Source organism: Vulpes vulpes, chromosome 11, assembly GCF_048418805.1.
Source record: "Vulpes vulpes isolate BD-2025 chromosome 11, VulVul3, whole genome shotgun sequence".
NCBI classification, from domain to species: Eukaryota; Metazoa; Chordata; class Mammalia; order Carnivora; family Canidae; genus Vulpes; species Vulpes vulpes.
In genome coordinates, this window is record NC_132790.1 from 52,154,315 (window position 1) to 52,176,077 (window position 21,763).

General features: G+C 39.2%; 1 protein-coding gene across 2 annotated transcripts in view; it reads right to left on the minus strand.

Annotated features, from left to right (window-relative positions):
• ABHD12 (abhydrolase domain containing 12, lysophospholipase) overlaps window positions 1-21,763 on the minus strand; it is a 70,787-nt gene that overhangs the window by 24,984 nt on the left and 24,040 nt on the right. The gene's annotated exons all lie outside the window — the stretch shown is intronic.

Here is a 21,763-nt window from a genome sequence, read left to right on the forward strand (position 1 = left end):
ACATTAGCTCCTCAGCAAGTGCCCAACCTGACGTCAGATAGTAACCGAAATTTCATCTCCAGAAAGTGGCCAGCCTTTGGCCGCATGACCACTGTCCTTCCTGTAAGCCAGCCACAGGCGTAGGCTGCCCACTGCTCCTTGTAGGAAGCAGGAACATGAACAGAACCTGCCCAACCAGGTCTGGGGAGGGAGCGAGGAGGGGCAATAAGACTGTGGCCTGTAGCTGACACTCCCTGTCCCTGTGTTCTAGCCCATGTTCCATAGGGCACCACGGGACGGAGGTCCCTTTCCCCAGGCACTGTGGGGCCAGGTCTCCAGACCCTCTTCTAAGCTCACCAGGCTCCAAGGCTTCCTCATCCTATTCCTGATGCCTTTTCAAAACTGTCCCAAGTCCAGAGATTCTAAACTTCTTGGACTAAGGATTTCTCTACAACTAGAAAATTGAAGCCCCCAAAAAGCTTCTGTTTACATGACTTATATTTATTACTATTTGTCATGCAAGAAGTTAAAACAGAAATTTTAAAAATATTTATTCATGTATCTAATAACAAGAAAACCATTAATTAAATGTTAATATAATTAATACTTGTTATTTAAAAAGTGATTATATTTTCCAATTCAAAAACTTTTCATGAGAGAATTTACAAATTTTTTTAAGCCAGCCGCTTAAGAGAAGACAGATGGATTCTACATCTAATCTGTTGTGATACGACATGTTATGTAGCATCTGGAAAATTCTGAGAGAATGAGTGAAATAGGCAAATACCTTTGGGTTATTATGAAAATCATTTCAACCTTTTGGACACTCTGGAAGGATCTTGAGGAGCACCCTTGGGAACCACTGCTCTAACTTGTGAACCACATCTAAACTTCAGTGGAGCCAAGTATTTATTTCTGGACTGTTTCCAAAATAACTATTTAAGGTGGTTTTAAATATAGATCTAGAACTGCTGACACATGCAATGATACAGATGCATCTCAAAAGCATTCTGATAAATTAAATAAGACATATACAAAAGACTACATATTGTAGGATCTTATTTACCTAAAATTCTAAAAGAGACAAAACTATAGGGACAGACAAAAAGAACAGTGGTGGCTAGGGGTTGGGGATGCAGGGAGATTGCAAGGGGCACAGGAAACTTTTAGAGGAATCCAAATTAATTTTATCTTCATAAAAATGTGTGGGTACACATTTGTGTTATAAATAATACCTTGACAAACATGCATAAGACAAACATGCATATCTGAGAGTATAATCCATTCACTCATTCACCTGCTTTACTTGATGCTAGTACTCTTTGGGCAGTAGATACTAGGGGAAGAAAAGGAAGGCATCTGCATGCATGCTATGTTCCCAGTTCAGTGGGGCAGACACAGAGCTCTGAGAGAGGCACCTGGTGTAGGGTGATCTGACTCAGTCTGGGCTGCCAAGGAAGAGGCCACTGGGAAGAAACACTAAGTTAGCAATACAGAAGTTAACTAGATGATGTGCAAGAAGAATTTAAAATGACATCTTAGGGGTGTGTGGGTGGCTCAGTCTTCAGCTCAGGTCATGATCTCAGGATCCTGGGATGGAGTCTCACACTGGGCTCTCTACTCAGCAGGGAATATGTTTTTCCCTCTCCCTCTGTGCTCACACGTGTATGGACACACACTCTCTCTCATTCTCTCAAACAAATAAATCTTTAAAAAAAATAAATGACATCTTAAATTCCATGCACAATCTGCCCTTTCAATGATGAAGAGTGTACAACATTATGGGTAAAGGTGCTGGGTCTGAGTTCAGATGAGCTAGATCAACATTTAACCTACCACTTACTAGCTGTGCAATCCTGGACAAGTTACTTAACCTCTCTCAGCTGTGGTTTCCTCCCTGCACAAAGGGCATAAAAGTGGTACCTCCTTTGTGGGGATTACACATAGAGTGCACACATGAGTTCCACGTCCACAATATCTAAGCCGTCATCACCATCTTCTAATTCTCATTAAAGGAAAGAGCAGGGACTGGGCATAGTGAACAGCCCTGAAAGGGAAGGTTGAGCACAACGTGATAAGTCCAAAGAGGCCAAGAAGAATTTAGGACGTCATTCTGGGAGAAAACAGAGAACCCATAAAAAAGAAAACAGCTTGCAATCAAATGCACAACCATCAACTGCCAGATGCACAGCTCATGCTTGGGTCCTCCACTCCAGCCACACTGGCCATTCCTATGTCCCTTGCATAATTTTGGTCACTCACCCTCCAGAGCCTGCATAAATGTACAGTAGCACATTTAGTATGGTGTCTAGGCAACATGGAATTTTATGTCCTCAGAGAAAGGAAAACATAGGACCATACGAAGACTTGATCAAAAACATTCACAGTGGTGTGAAGCCTGGGTGGCTCAGTGGGTTGGGCTTCTGACTCTTGGTTTTGGCTCAGGTTGTGACCTCAGGGGTCATAGAACTGAGCCCCATGTCGGGGCTCTGCACTCAGCATGGAATTTGCTTGGGGTTCTCTCTCTCCCTCTGCCCCTCCTCATACTCACTCTCTCTAAAATAAAATACCATAAAACAACCAAAAACATTCAAGAAGGTTTTATTCAAAATCGCCATTGAGATAATGTAAATGTCTCTCAGCAGGTGAATGGATGAACAAATAATGGTTTGTCCTTAGAATGGAATACTACATGGCACGAGAAAGGAGCCAGCTACTGATATATGCAAACACATGGATGAACCTCAAAATAATTATGCTGAGTGAGGGGCACCTGTTTGGCTCAGTCAGAAGAATGACCCTTGATCGCAGAGTCATGAGTTTGAGCCCCACACTGGAGACAGATTACATAAAAAAATTAAATTAAAAAAACCCAAAAAACAAAAAACCTATGCTGAGTCAAGGAAGCCCAACAAGATGGCCAGGACACCAGCAGACTTCTGCTGTGATATATCATTTCACCTAAAAAGTATTCCTGTTCATCAGTAAAACCAGCATTGTCTTTTCTGTGCTGTTTCAGGGTGGTGGTTCCTCCACAGACAGTGGCTTTTCATCTACCTCATATTTCGAAATAGTTTATATAAGATGGAAACTGTTCCTTATAAAGTTAAAATAATCTATCAAGAGAAACAAGAGAGAAGAAGGATATAAACAATGTCAGGAAAAATATATAATTTTCTTCATTTCTTCTTAATTATACCTACTTCTTGTGACAATTTTGTTAATTTTCTCATAAATTCCTTTAGTTACATCTCTCACTATTGCTGGTAGTATTGCTACTTATGTAGTTACTCCTTGCTAGAAGCATTCCCTGTTCTCGATCACTGATAACAATGAACATATCCCACACAGCTGAGGAAAGCGTCACCTCTAGGTGCTAAATAGCACCTGCATGCGACCTGGAGTAATCCTGGAGGCCCACCTTTCTCCACACTACACATATCCCCATGCAGAGCAACAATTTTTGCCACAGGCTATACAATGATTCAGTGTGTTTGTCTTTAAAGGTTATTCATATTATCAGTACCATAAACAGATAATCTGAATCCCTTGTTAAGAAATAGGAACTGTAAAAATAAATGCAATGAATGGACTTAGGATGCAGCTCATCACTTGCATTCTTGGGCATTTATTCCAGTGAAATGAAGACTTATTTTAACACAGGAATTTGTACATGAATGTCTACAGCAGCTCTATTCATAATAGCTCCACCTCAGTTGCTTCTCAAGAGGTGGATAAACAAACTGTCCCTATTGGCCATGGAGCACTAATCAGCAATAAAAATTATTGATTGTGCAACAACTTGGATGAACCTGGGAATTATGCTGAGTTTAAAAAGTCAATTAATCCCAAAAGGTCACATATTGTGTGAGTCCATTTATAAAAATGTTCTTGAATGATAAAGTGAGGGGCGCCTGGTGGCTCAGTTGGTTAAGCATCTGCCTTTGACTCAGGTCATGATCTCAGGGTCCTGGGACTGAGTCCCAAGTCGGGCTCCCTGCTCCTCTGCCTCTCCCCCTGCTTGTGTTCTCTCACGCAAATGAAGTAAAGTATTTTTAAAAAGAAAAAAAGAAATGCCAAAGTGACAGATACAGAGATGAGATTAGTGGTGCCTGGGTTTAGGGATGGGAGGGCAAAGGTGTGGGTGGCAATAAAGTGGTGGCAGGAAGCCTGATTAGGGTGGTACATGTGGTACCTATATCCACATGCAAAACAATCTAGACACAGACTTACATCCTTCACAGAAATGAACTGATAATGGCTCACAGAGCTAAATGTAAAATGTAAAGCTATAAAATTCCTACAAGATGGCAGAAGAAAATGTAGGTAACTTTGGGTGGGGTGGTGACTTATTGGATACCACATCGAAGGTTCAATCCATCAAAGAAACAATTGATAAGTTAGACTTTACTAAAATTAACAACTTCTGCTCTGTAAAAGACAGCATTAAGAGAATGAGAAGAGGGGATGCCTTTGGCTCAGAACCTTGTCATGATGTCAAGGTCCTGGAATCAAGCCTTGCATCAGGCTCCCTGCTCAACAGGAGCCTGCTTCTCTCTCCCTGCCCCTCCCCTTCACTACTCATGCTCTCTCTCTCAAACAAATAAATAAAATCTTTTTAGGGGGGGGAATCCCTGGGTGGCTGAGTGGTTTGGCGCTGCCTTTGGCCCAGGGCACGATCCTGGAGTCCCGGGATCAAGTCCTGCGTCGGGCTCCTGGCATGGAGCCTGCTTCTCCCTCCTCCTGTGTCTCTGCCTTTCTCTCTCTATGTCTATCATAAATAAATAAATAAATAAATAAATAAATAAATAAATAAATAAATAAATCTGGAAAAAATAAATCGTTTTTTTTTAAAAAAGAGAACATGAAAAGAGAAGCCAGAGACTGGGAAAAAACATTTGCAAGAGACGTATCCGATAAAGGACTAGTTTTAAAATATACAAAGGATTCCTAAAATTCAACAATGAGAAAACAATCCAATTAAAAAAAGAGCAAGAGACTTGAACAGATACCTCATCAAAAAAGATATATAAATGAGAAGCATATGAGAAGATGCTAAATATTATGTCATTGGGGAATTTCAAATTACAACAATAAATTACCACCAGACACATATTACAATGGACAAACCCAAAATACAACGCCAAATGCTGATGAGGACACAGAGAACAGGAACTCTCACTCACTGCTGGTGGAAAGGCAAAATGATGCAACCCCAATGGTGCTTTCTTACAAAACTAAACATACTCTCACCGTGCCATCTGGTAATCTCACTCCCTGGTGTTTACTCAAATGAGTAGAAAACATGTTCACAAATAATTATAGTAGCTTTATTCATAGTTGCCTAAAGCTAGAAACAACGAAGATGACTTCCAGCAGGTAACTGGATAAACAAACTGTGGGTACAACCAGACAACAGGATGTTATTTAGCTTAAAATGAAATGAGCTATTTAGCTATGAAAGGACTTGGAGCAAACTTAATATCAGTCAGTGGAACTTACTGCTCCTTGTTGTGCCCAAGATCTCGAATCCAAGAAACCACCAAGGAGCCAACACCGATGCAAACACACAAGGGTTTATTGACAAGCTCGAGCTTGGGTCCAAGTATATCCCACACAGCGGAGCAGGGACTTGGACCCCGAGACTAATAGGGGTAGCAGCTTTATAGGGACCAGTGGCCCATGGGATATGCAGAAAGTTGCATAGTCATGTCGGTCCACACGCAGGTGGCCGATTGAATTACACCTTACCCTATAGTATCCATTTGAGCTGGCCTGTTACTTTGGTCAGAATCGACTCGAAGTTTTGGCGGGCACAGGGCGGGGTACATTCTTGTGAGCCGATTTCCGATTAGGGTGTGCCCAGTGGCTTGACTAGGGTGGGGCAGCACCTTAAGCAATAAGTAGGTCATGTGGGGGTCATACAGGAGGTGGCAGGTGCAGCACAAAATGGAGTTAGTCCTGCTCTGCTTGTCCAGGGGTAGGGGAATTTTTGTTAAATTTTCTGGGTCCCAGATCCTGAGTCAAAGAATCCAATCTGAAAAGGCTACATACTATATGATCACAACTACATGACACCTTGGAAAAGACACAACTACAGAGACAGTAAAAAGATTGGTGGTTGCCAGGGGTTAGCAGGGATGGACGGATGAACGGGCAGAGCACAGAGGAACAATTGTACATGGTACCACGACAGTGGGGATATGTCATCACACAGTTGGTAAAATCCCCAAATGTCCAAGTTGAACCCGAATGTAAACTACGGACTTTGGGAGGTGATGATGTGTCCCCACGGGCTCAGGACTGTAATAAATGTTCTATTATGGTGCAGGACATTGGCAGTGGGGGAGGTTCCCTGTGTGGGGGCAGAGGTATACTTGGAAGTGTCTGTATGTTCTGTTCAATTATGCTTGAATCTGAAGCTGCTCTAAAAACAAAGAGTAAGATCATCAATCTCACAGAATCAAAATAGAATGGCAGTTGTCAGGGGCTGTAAGGAGTGGGAAATGAGAGTTATTAATCAAATGCACCAAGTCTCAATCATGCAAGACGAGTAAGGTCAAGAGCTCTACCATACAACACCACTCCTACAAGTAACAATATCACATTGTACACTTCACATCTTACTAAGAGAGTAGGTATGCTAAGTGTTCTTAGGAAAATAAACTAAAACTTAACCTCTAGCTCTTGTTTTTAAGTGAACAACAATAAAAATGTTGCTTGTAGCTATCAAGTGTTTTGGGACTCCCCAGGAAACCTGAAGCCAAGGGTGGAAAATGAGGCCAGTGCTGGAGTGGTAATTAGTGGTTAGTGACAGCAGATGGAACCAACAGTAAAGAGCACAATATAGAAATTCACAGCGCAAGCAAAAAAACAACAACAACAAAAAAAACGCTTTTGTTTCAAAATCTCCACCGCTCTTATATTAATTAGAAAATGTATACCATTCTTATAATCAGAAAGTTCTAGACTTGTAAATAATAGGTTCAGCAAGAGTTCCATAACTAAAGGAAAAGGTTTTTGTAATCTAGAAATACAAGGCCTGCATGGTGTTCTCAGCATGCTCCTTCCTCCTTGTCCCCCAACTGCAGTGGTGCCCTAGCTGCCTACAAGGTGTGCCTGGGTAGCTCTCTGGGGCACACTTCTTTCCTTCTCATCCTGAGAGCCTCTCCTTATACTTGACATGCGTTTCTAGATTTCTGATGCTACTTCTTTTCCTTTTTTCTTTTAAAGATTTTATTTATTTATTCATGAGAGAGAGAGAGAGAGAGAGAGAGAGAGGCAGAGACACAGGCAGAGGGAGAAGCAGGCCCCATGCAGGGAGCCCAACATGGGTCTCGATCCCGGGACTCCAGGATCACGCCCTGGGCCCAAGGCAGGCACCAAACCGCTGAGCCACCAGGGGATCCCTCTGATACTATTTCTTGATATGAATACAGGCACATCTCATTTTAGCGCGCTCTGCTTTACTGTGCTTTGCAAATATTGAGTTTTTTACAAATTGAAGATCTGTGGCAACCCTGCATCAAGCAAGTCTCCTGGTGCTATTTCTCCAATAGTATCTGCTCCCTTCATGTCTCTGGGTCACATTCTGGTAAGCCTCATAATTTTTCAAGCCTTTTCATTATTATTATATGTGTTATGGTGACCTGTGATCAGTGATTTTGACCTGCTGAAAGCCCAGATGATGGTTAGCATTTTTAACAAGTATTTGCAAATTAAGTTACATACATTTTTTTAGACATAATGCTATTGTATACTTAATACACAAGAGTATAAACATAATTTTTATAGAACTACCTTTTATATGCACTGGGAAACCAAAAAATTTGTTTGGTTAGCTTTATTGCAGTATTTGTTCTTATCAGTGGTCTACAACTAAACCTGTAACATCTCCAAGGTATGCCCATATTTAATAATTAAGTATACATTCTTTTAATACCCAAAAGTATAAGCTCCCATAATGAAATTTAATTTCTCTAGATCTTACTTCAATCAGTGCTATGGTCGGTAATGAATCTCGTCAGGAAGCCTGAGTCTTTTTAAAAGGCGTACAGAGAAAAAAAATCTATTACCACTTGCATAATCAGCAAGATAAAAATATTTCGTGTAAAAAAAGTTCAAACAGAAAAAATACAAAACTGATTAACAAATCCAAGAGCTGTTTCTTCAAGAAAAAGCAAGAAAAAAACCAGCGAGTTCTGGGCTAGAAAGAGAATATACAAAATTAGGGATCAGAAAAATGAGGTAACCCCATATGAGATAATCTCTTTTAATAATTTCATGTGCTTTGCTAAGCTAATAAATTTTTATAATTCAATTATGACTATTTTGTAACAAAACATAAATAGTGACAATCTTCTCAAATTGTTAGGGGAAAAAAATGAATGAAACCTATAACTAAAGGAGGTACTGGGTAAAGCTATTGAAGAAATATATCCTGAAGGACACTGAACCCAGAAACACCAACAGGCACTCCCCCCTAACTTTTAAGAAATAATTATCAAATCATACCGTTAGCGGCAGAACACGGGAAACCAGACAGAATGTTCAAAAGCAAAGCTGGTTTTAGTATAATCGACAAATACAATCAATACAGTCCCACAAAGAAAACTACCAATGAATTTCAAAGTACAAAGAGATGCAATAATCTTGGTAGTATAAAAGCATATTAGGTAGGAATGTAAAACAACGCAGCTGATATGAAAAACAGCTTGGTAGGTCCTCAAGATGTTAAGCACAGAATTACCATATGATCCAGCAATTCCAATTCTTGGCTAAATACCCCACAGAACTAAAAACAGGTACTCAAGATACTGCAGACCAATGCTTACAGGTGCATTGTTCACAGCAGCTAAAAGGTGGAAGCAACCCAAGTGTCTCTCAATAGGATGGATAAACAAAATGTGATACACACATACATGGAATATTATTCAGGCATAAAAAGGAATGAAGTTCTGATACAATTATACACGATACAACATACACGAACCTTAAAAACATTATGCTGCATGAAACAGGCCTGACACAAAAGGACAGACGCCAAAGGACAAATATTCTATAATTCCACTTATAGGAGGTACCTAAAAATAGTCAAATTCATAGAGAAAGAAAGTAGAATTCTGTTCGCCAGGGGCTAGATGGTGCATGGGGTGGGAAGGAGGAGCTATCATTTAATTGGTACAAAGCTTCTGTTTGAGATGATGGAAAAAATTCTGGAAATTGATAGGGGCGATGTCGCACAATGTGAATGTATTTAGAAATTGCCAGAGAATAAAAGAAAGGTATTAAAAGGTTAACAAAGTTCAACATGTAGTCCCAATAACAAATATTTAATTAAGGACATTCCCTTAAGACCATATTCATACCTATCTCAAACCAGTAATTAAAAACAAGGATCACTGATGCGAAAGACACTAGACAGATTATTTCACTATCAGCGTGATTTAATACTGTTCTAGAAGTGTAATTTAATAAAGCAAGAGAAGATACAAAGTATAACTATAAAAACTGGAAGAGAAAAAAAACTTGATAGTTGTCTTCAGACAAAATTCAAAAAACTACAAAAAACTAATGAATGAGAAAGTGGCCATTTGCCAAATAAACTCCAACAGCTTTCTGCATACCAAAATTTACAAATTAAAATGTGCATTGGAAAAGGTCCACACCACAATTAGAAAAAAAATGTTTTAATTCTCCAATAATTGTCTTCACAGGAAATGAGAAAATTATGGAGCTATTTTATAGTCAGGGGTATGAAGTAAGATTTGGTATAATGATGAAACTGTTATGGGTCCTTTATGAGAAGATTTAATATTTCAGGGTATCTTTTCTCTTTTTGATGCTACTATAAATGGAACTATTTTATTAACTTAATTTTTATTGTTCATTGTGAATGGATAGAAATACTACTGATTTTATGCAGTTGGACCCTGATCCTTTTGTGTCTGGCCTGTTTCATGCAGCATAATGTTTTTAAGGTTCGTGTATGTTGTATCGTGTATAATTGTATCAGAACTTCATTCGGGGATCCCTGGGTGGCGCAGCGGTTTAGCGCCTGCCTTTGGCCCAGGGCGCGATCCTGGAGACCCGGGATCGAATCCCACATCGGGCTCCCGGTGCATGGAGCCTGCTTCTCCCTCTGCCTGTGTCTCTGCCTCTCTCTCTCTCTGTGACTATCATACATAAATAAAAAAATAAAAAAAAAAAGAACTTCATTCCTTTTTATGCCTGAATAATATCCCATGTACGTGTGTATCACATTTTGTTTATCCATCTATTGAGAGACACTTGGGTTGCTTCCACCTTTTAGCTGCTGTGAACAATGCACCTGTAAGCATCGGTCTGCAGTATCTTGAGTACCTGTTTTTAGTTCTGTTTTTAGCCTTACCAATCCCCTGTGCAGTCAAACGCCTGATATAACTTGGGGGGGTGAAGGGGAGAAGGAGTGGTAGAAGGAAAGAGAGAAAGAGAATCCCAAGTAGGCTGCGCTCCCAGAGCGGAGCCCAACATAGGGCTGGATCTCACCACCCTATGAGACCCTGAGACCATGACCTGAGCCGGAATCAAGAGTTGGACGCTTAACCCACTGAGCCACACAGGTGTCCCTAATCATAACTTTTTTTAAAAAAAACCTGATAACTTTTGGCTCCCTGAAAAGTTAGCTATTAACAACCTACTGTTGACCAGAAGCCTTACCTATAAAACAGTCAATTAACCTATATTGTAGATATTATACCCTGTATTCTTACAATAGAGTAAGTCACAGAAAAGGAAATATTTTTTTAAATTTTTTTTTTAATTTTTATTTATTTATGATAGTCACAGAGAGATAGAGAGAGGCAGAGACACAGGCAGAGGGAGAAGCAGGCTCCATGCACCGGGAGCCCGATGTGGGATTCGATCCCGGGTCTCCAGGATCGCGCCCTGGGCCAAAGGCAGGCGCCAAACCGCTGCGCCACCCAGGGATCCCCAGAAAAGGAAATATTAAGAAAATTGTAAGAGAAAACAGAACTGTACTATAAAAAATCCATGAATAAGTGAACTCACACAGTTCCAACCTGCATTGTTCAAGGGTCAAGTTTATACTGATCTTATATCCAATAATCTAGCTGAACTTACAAGTTCTAATAGGTTTTCAGTAGATTTCTTACGGTTTTCTCTCTGTAAGACCATGCCATTTGCAAAGAGAAACAGTTGGGCTTCTTCCTTTCTGGTATGGAGATAACCTGTCATTTCTTGCCCAATGGCCCTGGCTGGAACCTCCCACTACAATGATGAATAGAAGTGGTGAGAGTAGACACCCTTGTCTTTTTCTGGTTATTAGGGGGAAAGCACTTAGTCTTTGTCATGTATGATGTTAGCTGTGCAGTTTTTTGATGTCCTTTATCAGACTAAGAAGTTCATTCTATTTCCAGTTTGTTGAGGGTTTTATCATGGAAGGGTATTGGACTTTGTCAAATGGTTTATCTGTGCCTATTAAGATGATCATGTGTTTTTTGTCCTCTATTAATATGGTGTATTTCACCAATTGGTTTTTGTATGTTAAACCAGTCTTGCAGTCCGGGGATAAATCTCACTTGTTCATGGTGTATAGTGATTTTCTGTACTGCTGGATTTAGTCTGCTAGTATTTTGTTGAGAATTTCTGCATCTATATTATTAAGAGATACTGTCTATAGCTTTGTTTTGCAATGTCTTTGCCTGATTTTGGTATCAAGGTAATGTTAACCATATAGAATAGGTTGGGAAATGTTTCTTTATATTCTATTTTTTTTATATTCTATTTTTTTTTTAATTCATGAAGAATTGATATAAATTCTTCTTTAAATGTTTGGCAGAATTTACCAATGAAGCCACCTGGGTGTTGTTTTGTTGTTGTTTTTCCTAATTCAATCTCCTTACTTGTTACAGGTTTACTCAGAGTTCCTGTTTCTTTTTAATTCAGTTTCAATAATTTATGTGTTTCTAGTAATTTGCTTATTTCTTTTTTTCAAAGACTTTAAAAATTTATTTATTTGAAAGCGAGTGAGAGAGAGCACAAGCAGGGGGAGGGGGCAGCAGGAGAGGGAGAAGGAGAAGCAGACTCCCCGCTGAGCACGGAGTCCAATGCAGAGCTCCATCCCAGGACCATGACCAGAGCCGAAGGCAGATACTTTCTTGCCTGAGCCACCCAGGTGCCCGGAATCTATTTCATCTATGCTATCTACTTTAGTGGCATACAATTGTTTATTCTTTCACAATCCTTTTTATTTTTGTAAGGTCAGTAGTGATGTCCCAACTTTCATTTCTGATTTTAGTTATTTGCATCTTCTTCTCTTGGTCGATCTAGCCAAAGGTTTGTCAGTTTTGTTTCTCTGTTCAAAGAACCAACTTTCGGTTTTGCCGATTTTCTCTACTATTTTTCTACTTTTTTTATTTCATTAATCTCTACTCTTCATTATTTCCTTCTGCTTGTTTTAGATTTCGTCTAGTGTTATTCTTTTTCCAATGTTTTAAGGTAGGTTAGCTTATTGATTTGAGACCTTTTAAAAATTTTGTTATTTACAGCTATAAATTTCTAAGTAGTGCTTTACTACATTCCATAAAATTTTGATATGTTGTGTCTTGAAGTAGTTTCTAATTTCCCTTGTGAATTCTTTGATCCCTTGATTATAAGGTGTCTGTTTCATGAAACTGACCCTCAATATAAGGAATGCAATTTAAATACATGAAACACACTTTGCTGCTCAGCTACTGGGAAGCTGAAGATGGTATCTGCTTAACAATGTCAAAAATCCCTTTTGAAATTCACTGAATTCATTTTATTATGCACTCATGGGCTGACACCTGCAGTTTCAAAAACAACTCACCATTTTCATAATGTCAACATGGGTCAGGGCAGAAAGAGAGAAAGACTAGAGAGAAAGCAAGGAGAAGCTGCCCCTGGGAGTGGAAGGAGGAAGTCTTAAATAACTGATGCAGCCTCAGATGTCACCAGGGACCAAGCAGGGAAATGGACCTACACGAAGTGGTCTCTTCTCAGATCATGGGGAGAGAACATGCTCTACTGAATGGCAGATATTTCCACCCTAAAGTAATCTTTACATCACTTCTGGTGATTATCAATCCCTACACTGCACTGCTTAACACGGCTCTGGAACTAGGTGCCCACGCCCCTGCAGAGGAGCAGTGCACAGCCTAGGTACAAGCAGCCCGACATGTGTCCGCTTTTGACGAGACGGGTAAGCATGACCTGACTTTTTTTCCTTCTTTAAACATGTTTTCAGATAATATCTGGACCAGTCTTCTCCCATTGCTTTTGCTATCTCACTATCATAAGAATTTTAAAATTGTGTATCTCTTTGCACATTTAAAAGTTGACACCTAAAATTTGTTTATAAGTTTAAAGGGGTGCCTGGATGACTCAGTTGGAATATGCAACTCCTGATCTTGGGGTCGTAAGTTCCAGCCTCAGGCTGGGCACAGAAATTACTTTATTTTTTTAAAATTAATTAATTAATTAATTAATTTATTTATTTATTTATTTATTTATTTATGATAGTCACAGAGAGAGAGAGAGAGGCAGAGACACAGGCAGAGGGAGAAGCAGGCTCCATGCACCGGGAGCCCGACGTGGGATTCGATCCCGGTCTCCAGGATTGCGCCCCGGGCCAAATGCAGGCGCCAAACCGCTGTGCCACCTAGGGATCCCCAAGAAATTACTTAAAAAAAAAAATAATAGATACATACATACAAACAATTTAAGTTTAAAAGTTGCTGGGGCACCTGGCTGGCTCACTTGGAAGAACATGCAACTCCTGATTTCAGGGTTGTGAGTTCAAGCCCCATGTTGGGTGTAGAGATTACTTTAAAATAAAATCTTAAGAAAAATCAAGGGTGCCTAGGTGGCACAGTTGGCTAAGCGCTGAACTCTTGATTTTGGCTCAGGTCATGATCTCAGGGTCATGGGATCAGGCCCCACATTGGCTCTGTGCTCAGCAAGGAGTCTCTCTCTCCCTCTGACCATCCTGCCCACCACTCCCTCTTACTCTCAAACAAATCTTAAAAGAAAAGTTTTTAGGGGTGCCTGTGGGGCTCAGTCAGTTGGGTGTCCAACTCTTAGTATCAGCTTGAGTCATGGTCTCATGGGTCCTGGAATTGAGCTCCAACTCAGGATCCCAGATCAGCAAGGAGTCTGCTTGAAGATCCCTTCTTCCTACTCGTGAGCACTCTCTTGCTCTCTCTCTCAAATAAATAATCTCTAAAAAATTTTTAAAATTAAATAAGTTGACGCACTTAAATAGGAAATAATTTTTGATATATAGTAAATACTGATCATTTAAAGTATACAACTCTCTTAAGTGTATGCAACAGAATCAAAATACCATAGTGACTTAATACCTACTATCATCCCCTCTGAAAATACATGAATATGCTAATTGTTAGGTCAGAAACCTGTGCTTCCTTTTTCCCCTTGAACTTACATTCCTATTTTGCTTCCCACAGTATAATTCTAATGTAGTATGTTTTATACTTCAAACTATTTGTTGATATTCTTGTTATATCCCTCTTGAACAAAAATGCATATAAACAGAAATAAAAACGTTTTAAATCTCTGTAGCAATAAGAGTCTACATTAAAACTTTCTTTCTGGGATCCCTGGGTGGCGCAGCGGTTTGGTGCCTGCCTTTGGCCCAGGGCGCGATCCTGGAGACCCGGGATCGAATCCCATGTCAGGCTCCCGGTGCATGGAGCCTGCTTCTCCCTCTGCCTTTATCTCTGCCTTGTCTCTGCCTCGTCTCTGCCTCTCTCTAATATATGACTATCATAAAATAAATAATAAAAAATTTTTAAAAAAATAAATAAAACTTTCTTTCTGGGGATCCCTGGGTGGCGCAGCAGTTTGGCGCCTGCCTTTGGCCCATGGCATGATCCTGGAGTCCCGGGATCAAGTCCCACATCGGGCTCCCTACATGGAGCCTGCTTCTCCCTCTGCCTGTCTCTCTCTCTCTCTCTCTCTCTGTCTCTCATGAATAAATAAATAAAATCTTAAAAAAAAATAAAACTGTTTCCTTTTGGATGGAGTTATTACAATTATTAATATACATAGTAATCAAGATGACAAATATATTTTGACAAATACACCTGTAAATGAGATGGATTCCACTACTTTTCCAAGTGCATCATGTGTATAGATGTATGTAACTTATTGACAGAATAAAGGCAGGGGTTAGCATCAATTCTATTTGTTTTTGTTTTTAAATTGTAAGTGCTAGGGACTTCTTCAATCAATAAATGGGAACTGAAGTTTAGTATTACCACCACTTCTTTTAATTCCTTCAGGGTTATATGCCAAAAATCAGAGTGAAAAAAATTATTTTTGATGAACTGGTGGCTTAATTAAGCCCTCTTTAATATTTGCTGACAGCCAAGAATTTGATACCACCTAACTTGTAAAATATTTTTCACCATTAGACATTCCCTTACTATTTATTTCTCAGCTTTAAACAAGACCTGAGCCTCTTCCTCACTTGGAGTCAACCTTGGTCTGCCCTTAGCATGGATCCCAAGAAGTCACCTCCTCCACCCTGATAACTGATCAAGCCTCTCATCCCCTGCTTTTGATGTCTCAGTCCTTGTCCTGCCATTGGCAGGAATTAGGCCAATTTAGCAAGAATTGCTCTACATTTGATATGTCCTCTTAGTAACTTTCCATCCACTGATTTCCTTAAATCTGCTTGTTGGCTATAAATCCCAAGCTGTCTCCTCAAACGGATTCCAGACAGGACTGCACAGGGAACTGACCTTTCCCACCTGGCTCCTCCTTCTGCCTCCTCCAGCCCTCAGTCCACCCCCTAGACCTCTCCCTTCCCCGCAGTCAGTAGGACTTCAGGGCCTGCCTCCATCAGGGGCTCTGAAGGGACTCGGGGACCAGTAAACGCAAACCCTTGAGGCCTAAGAGAATCAGAAACAGGCTGGATATTCTACCCCCCTTGGTTGAGCTATGGAAACACCTGGACTGCTGCTTGGTGTTTCCATAAAGTCCCTCACCCAAAATTACATATCAGGGGAGACAACAATCTTAAAAGCCTCTCTCACAAATATCAGCCCTCATATTAAGTATCTTAACTTGTTCCATCTCCCAAAAACACAATTCAGATAAAACCATCCAGCAAGGCCAGGAACCAACTCTTACATAAGCTACTGAGTTTTTTATTAGTGTGTTTATGCCTGACTCATGGCTAGAATTTCAGAATGAAAGCAGTAAGATCTTTATTTGCATTGTTGGCATTTCATGTATGTATGTATGTATGTATGTATGTATATACAGATTACCTATATGTGATATTTTCCTGCCTTCAGATGGTATTACCAAATTAAGTTATAAAATCCCTTAAAGGAGCTCTCTTCTAACTGGCTTAGAGAGAAATAAGCACTGATATAAATTAAATATTCCTCAAAATCTCAGAAATATAGGAACTAATCCAAATGCACTTCAAGTTCACGTGTAAAGATCAGTTTGGTATTGTCAGTTTAATAAAAACAGGTACATCTTCTGAGTTATCAGCATTAAGTATACTATGAGCATAGATTGTAATTCCATTTGAGTAACAAAATAATCTCTCTACAAGTAAATCTACAAGTAAATTTGCAGTAAAAATTGTCTGATATCCATCCCTTCATGCATATATTAAGCACAACAATAGAACATAAAAAACATGTATTTAACTTTCTTAGGGTTTTTGCTTTTATAATTTTTTTGATACCTGCCTAACATGCACATGTTATACAGTTAACAGGGAAATAACTTTGATGATGGCTAGCTTTGCTTAATGTCTTATGGAATCTTTTCAGAACAACCCAAGCATAATTGTTAAGAACACAGATATCAGGTTGATATAAGTGAAATAAATATATTATAAATGGGTTTTTAACAATAATTATGTTTCATAATATATATGCCTAAAAATAGTTTTGAAAATCTTTACGTTAGGATAGGTTAAGGAATAAATACTCCTTAACTATCTAAATTAATTCTAGGTAAGAAAACATTAAAACAATCTTTAAGCATAAGTTTAACGTTATATACTTTTACCTTTTTATATTTATACAGTAAAGATGCTAAAAATAAGTATTTGAGATTGTTAATAAACATGTCCCTTTGGTCACACTGAAAAACTGTACTGTGAGGAAGCATTTACCTATAAAAACGGAAATGGTATATTCAAAAAATTTGCTAATCTGCTACAAAATGCTGGTATATGACACACAATTCACAATCATTTTCATTTTCCTCTATAAGATAAAGATTAATGGTTACAAATTTTAATCATAATATGTAAATGAAACCATTAGAAATAAGAGTGAAAGGCAACTTTGCATGAAAAATATACAAGGAACACAGAATGTATTTTTGTTAAGAGAAAAATAAGATTTTACACTAAAGTAAAACAACTTATTTTTCCAGAATAAGAAAAAGGGAGAGCAGATGGATTCAGAAAGTTGCAGAACTTTTGTCAAAAAGAATTTCATGGGGATCCCTGGGTGGCGCAGCGGTTTGGCGCCTGCCTTTGGCCCAGGGCGCGATCCTGGAGACCCGGGATCGAATCCCACATCAGGCTCCCGGTGCATGGAGCCTGCTTCTCCCTCCGCCTGTGTCTCTGCCTCTCTCTCTCTGACTATCATAAATAAATAAAAAAAATTTTTTTTTTAATTAAAAAAAAAAAAAGAATTTCATGTTGTGTGGTCAAAGCTGGCTAAGACTGGATGAATTTATCTATAAGGTTTTGTTTGTTTTGTTTTTTTTTAAATAAGCCTTGGTATCAACAATACCTATGTAAAACTAGAGTTTGGTTTCTTACTGTTAAAATTTTCTTAGGCAATAATTATGCCCTTAAAAGGAACTATAAAAGGTTTTTTCTTTACATTTTAAGCTATCTGCCTAGAAGACAAAGACTCTATGTCTTACCAGAATACTTTTCTGTGCCTTATTTTAATCTTTATCATGTTTTTTTTTAATTTTTATTTATTTATGATAGGCACACAGTGAGAGAGAGAGAGGCAGAGACATAGGCAGAGGGAGAAGCAGGCTCCACGCACTGGGAGCCCGACGTGGGATTCGATCCCGGGTCTCCAGGATCGCGCCCTGGGCCAAAGGCAGGCGCCAAACCGCTGCGCCACCCAGGGATCCCCATCTTTATCATGTTTTTGACTATTTAACCAAATATTCTCACTTTTAAAACACCTAGGGTTTTTTTGTTACAATCATATTATTTCCTACAGCTACTTTGAATTCTTTTATTGTCAATTTGCTTAAATAAGTAGCTATGTATTCTTTCATAGTGACATAGGATCCTAGTTAGCGAAGCGTTCAAACCTTTTGACATTGTTGACCATTTGCGATAGTCTGCCTTCCTTCCCCATATCAAATCCTAAATAAAACCTTCATCTCAAACTGACCTTGGGATTTCCCAGAAAGTCCCTGGAAAATCACAAAGATTTGTTCTTTATCTTGTGAAAAGAGAGATGTTAAAAATAATTAGGTTTCTGGGATGTGTGGCTGGCTCAGTCCATAGAGCCTGTGACTCTTGATCTTGGGGCTGTCAGTTCAAGCCCCACGTTGCGTATAGAGATTACTTAAAATAAAAGCTTAAAAAAAATTAGGTTTGATATGTTGAGTTGCATATCAGCATTGTCAAATAAGAGATGTTCAACCTCCCCTAGTTTATATTTACATGAGAAATATCAGTAATATAAGTATTTCAGAAATTGTAGGCAGTTCCTAGAAATGTGTCAATGCCCTTACTACCCATGATATGTATACCAGGCATAATGTAATATATATGCCTAGTATAACCAGTCATAACTCTGGTTAAGATTTAAAATGCTATCTGTCACAGAAATAACCAAATTTCCTTGACAATTGTTTTTTTATAATGAACTCTCATCAGATCTTTAACCGTGGTCATTCTAAGTTTTTTGTCATCCACAGATAGTTGTTTTACACAGATTCTTCTCTGAAAGTGTTTGCAATCCATTATAGTTTATAATTTGAGTGGAGTGTCATACTTGGGAACGATGCATACCATCACATATAATCAGACAGCTTTAAGGAACTAACATCTACTTTTTGGAGCCACTGCTTACAAAGAAGCTCTCTTGGAAAAACAGTCCTGGTACTTGACTTTAAAGGTCCCAGCCTTACTTACAGGTAGGTCGCTATCTGGCAGGCCCAATGACCATAAAATATTTTGGGGACTTCAAGACGAGAGGAGTTCCATCCAAATCTACCAGTACTGCACTTCCTGGAGTGGCTTCCTAGCTTTGAGTGGTTTCTAGAAGTTTAATCTGAGATCCCTTATAAAAAGTTCTAGCAAAACAGACTTAAAAACACCTATGTGTTCAACTGGCAATCTTGCTGCACTTTTGTAAATAATCAGGCCAAATCTAATGAGAACTATTTTGTAAAGAAAAATCATCTTATTTTGATTATCCTTGATCTAAAAAGGAAGTGAATGTATCAAAAAAATTTATGTTTCAACAAAAAACCATGTGGGTTATCAGGTTCTGTTTCTGTTCATTAACTCAGAGGTTTTATTATCTACTCATAAACAGGACTGGATCCTGCCACCTTGCACATTTTGTCAGTGCCTACTAAATTCTTGATTCTTCCAGTTTCCTTCAAAGATTTTAAGTAATCTCTCCACTCATTGTGGGGTTCCAACATACAACCCCAAGATCAAGAGTCACATTCTTTACCAGCTGAGCCAGCCAAGTACCACCCATTCCCCCTTGCCTTCAATATCTGGTTACAACCTTCCAATGCAACACTTCTGATTTTTTGCCCAGCTTCCTGACGTGGGGTGACTGAAAACTACAACTTGGCTGTCCAGACCCATACTGGGACTCCAGATTGTTTTGTAGTTTCCACTTTCCCCAAGGATGGGAGCAGTCTTGCAAGTTGAACCCAGTCAACTTGATGTAAGCTCCAAAGGGCTCATTACGGTAACAGAGAGGGTGTAGGACAGCATTGCCAGAGATACTCACTTCAAACCAGGGAATCCTTTGTGTTGTCACTGCCACTCTCACTCCACCACCTAAAAATATGTCAAATTCAGTGTTTAAAAATCCTCAACTGACTGCCCTCTGGACTCAGATGCTGGCTTCATAATCTGCTCTAGCCATTCATCTTTGTTTTCTGTTTCACTTCCTTGTTCTGTATTTTTTTTCCCTTTGCAGATCTGTTATCTCTACCTCAGTAACTAAGTCCTCCCTGCAGCAACTAACCACCCCTTGTTTGGGAAACTGCCTGGGAAGTTGCAATGAGGGGAATGTGGGGACTGATAACCCATCAGAAACAGCTTAAAGGTCACCTCAAAGTGAAAACATCTGAGGTACAACTTATACAGAAAGGAATCTTATCTCAACTTTCCCTCTCTGACTGGAGGTTTGTAAGAGTCAGTTGCCACAAATTGCCCTTCCAGCAATGCCTCCAGTCAGGGAGGTGACTGACCCTTGGCACAGGGACATTATGAAAACTGTGTAAAGAGGGCTCATTAGAACCTTCCACCCTATAGAGGTTAATCCTAATCCTGCCCCTCCCTCTATTAAACTAGTATATAAACCTTTATATAGCTGTTCCGTGAGCTTCTCTCTCCTTAGAGTACTCCTACGTGCACAATACTTTTCTCCAGTTACTTTATCTATTCTCAGTTAACTCACAGGCCCAACCATTCAAATCTAAGCTGGTAAAGGAAAGCTCTCTTCTCCAACATGATGAACTCATTCTAGCACAGACTTTGTCTTTCACCTTTGTAGACACCATCAATGCCATGCCTAGTTTGTGCACCACTGAAACCTTGATCAAAGAATTACTGTCCTATGATCATTAAAGCAGAAAAATCAGAACCATCAGCAACTTTTTCCACTGACTAAGATTTCCACAATTTTTTCCATTTCACAGTCTGTGCCTCCAACCAAGCAACTACACTAAAAGTTACTCTAATGACAGTCACTTGGTTATTAGACTCTTCCAGTAAGTTCACAAAACACAAGTGACTAACAAAACAGGCAGGCAATTGCAATAAATACATGTCTGTCAATAATTACTTTGAATATAAATGGAGTAAACACTCCAATCATGGGATCCCTGGGTGGCTCAGCGGTTTAGCGCCTGCCTTTGGCCCAGGGCGTTATCCTGGAGTCCCAGGATCGAGTCCCGCATTGGGCTCTTGGTGTGGAGCCTGCTTCTCCCTCTGCCTGTGCCGCCGCCTCTATCTCTCTGTCTCTCTCATGAATAAATGAATAAAATCTTTATTTAAAAATCCCATTTATAATTGCACCAAAAAGAATAAAATACCTAGGAATAAACCTAACCAAAGAAGTGAAAGACTTGTACTCTGAAAAGTATAAAACACTGATGAAAGAAATTGAAAATGAAACAAAGAAATGGAACAACATTCCATGCTCAAGGATCCAAAGAACAAATACTATTAAAATGTCCATTCTGCCCAATCTACATATTTATTGCCATTCTTATCAAAATACCTCAGCATTTTTCAAATAGCTAGAACAATCCTAAAATTTTTATGGAACCACAAAAGACCCTGAATAGCCAAAGCAACCCTGAAAAAGAAAAACAAAACTAGAGGTATCACAATTATGGAATCAACTAATATTACAAAGCTGTAGTAATCAAAACAGTATGGAACTAACATAATAAGAGACATATATATCAATGGAACAAAACAGAAAACTCAGAAATAAACTTACAATTATAGGGTCAATTAATCTTCCCAAATAAA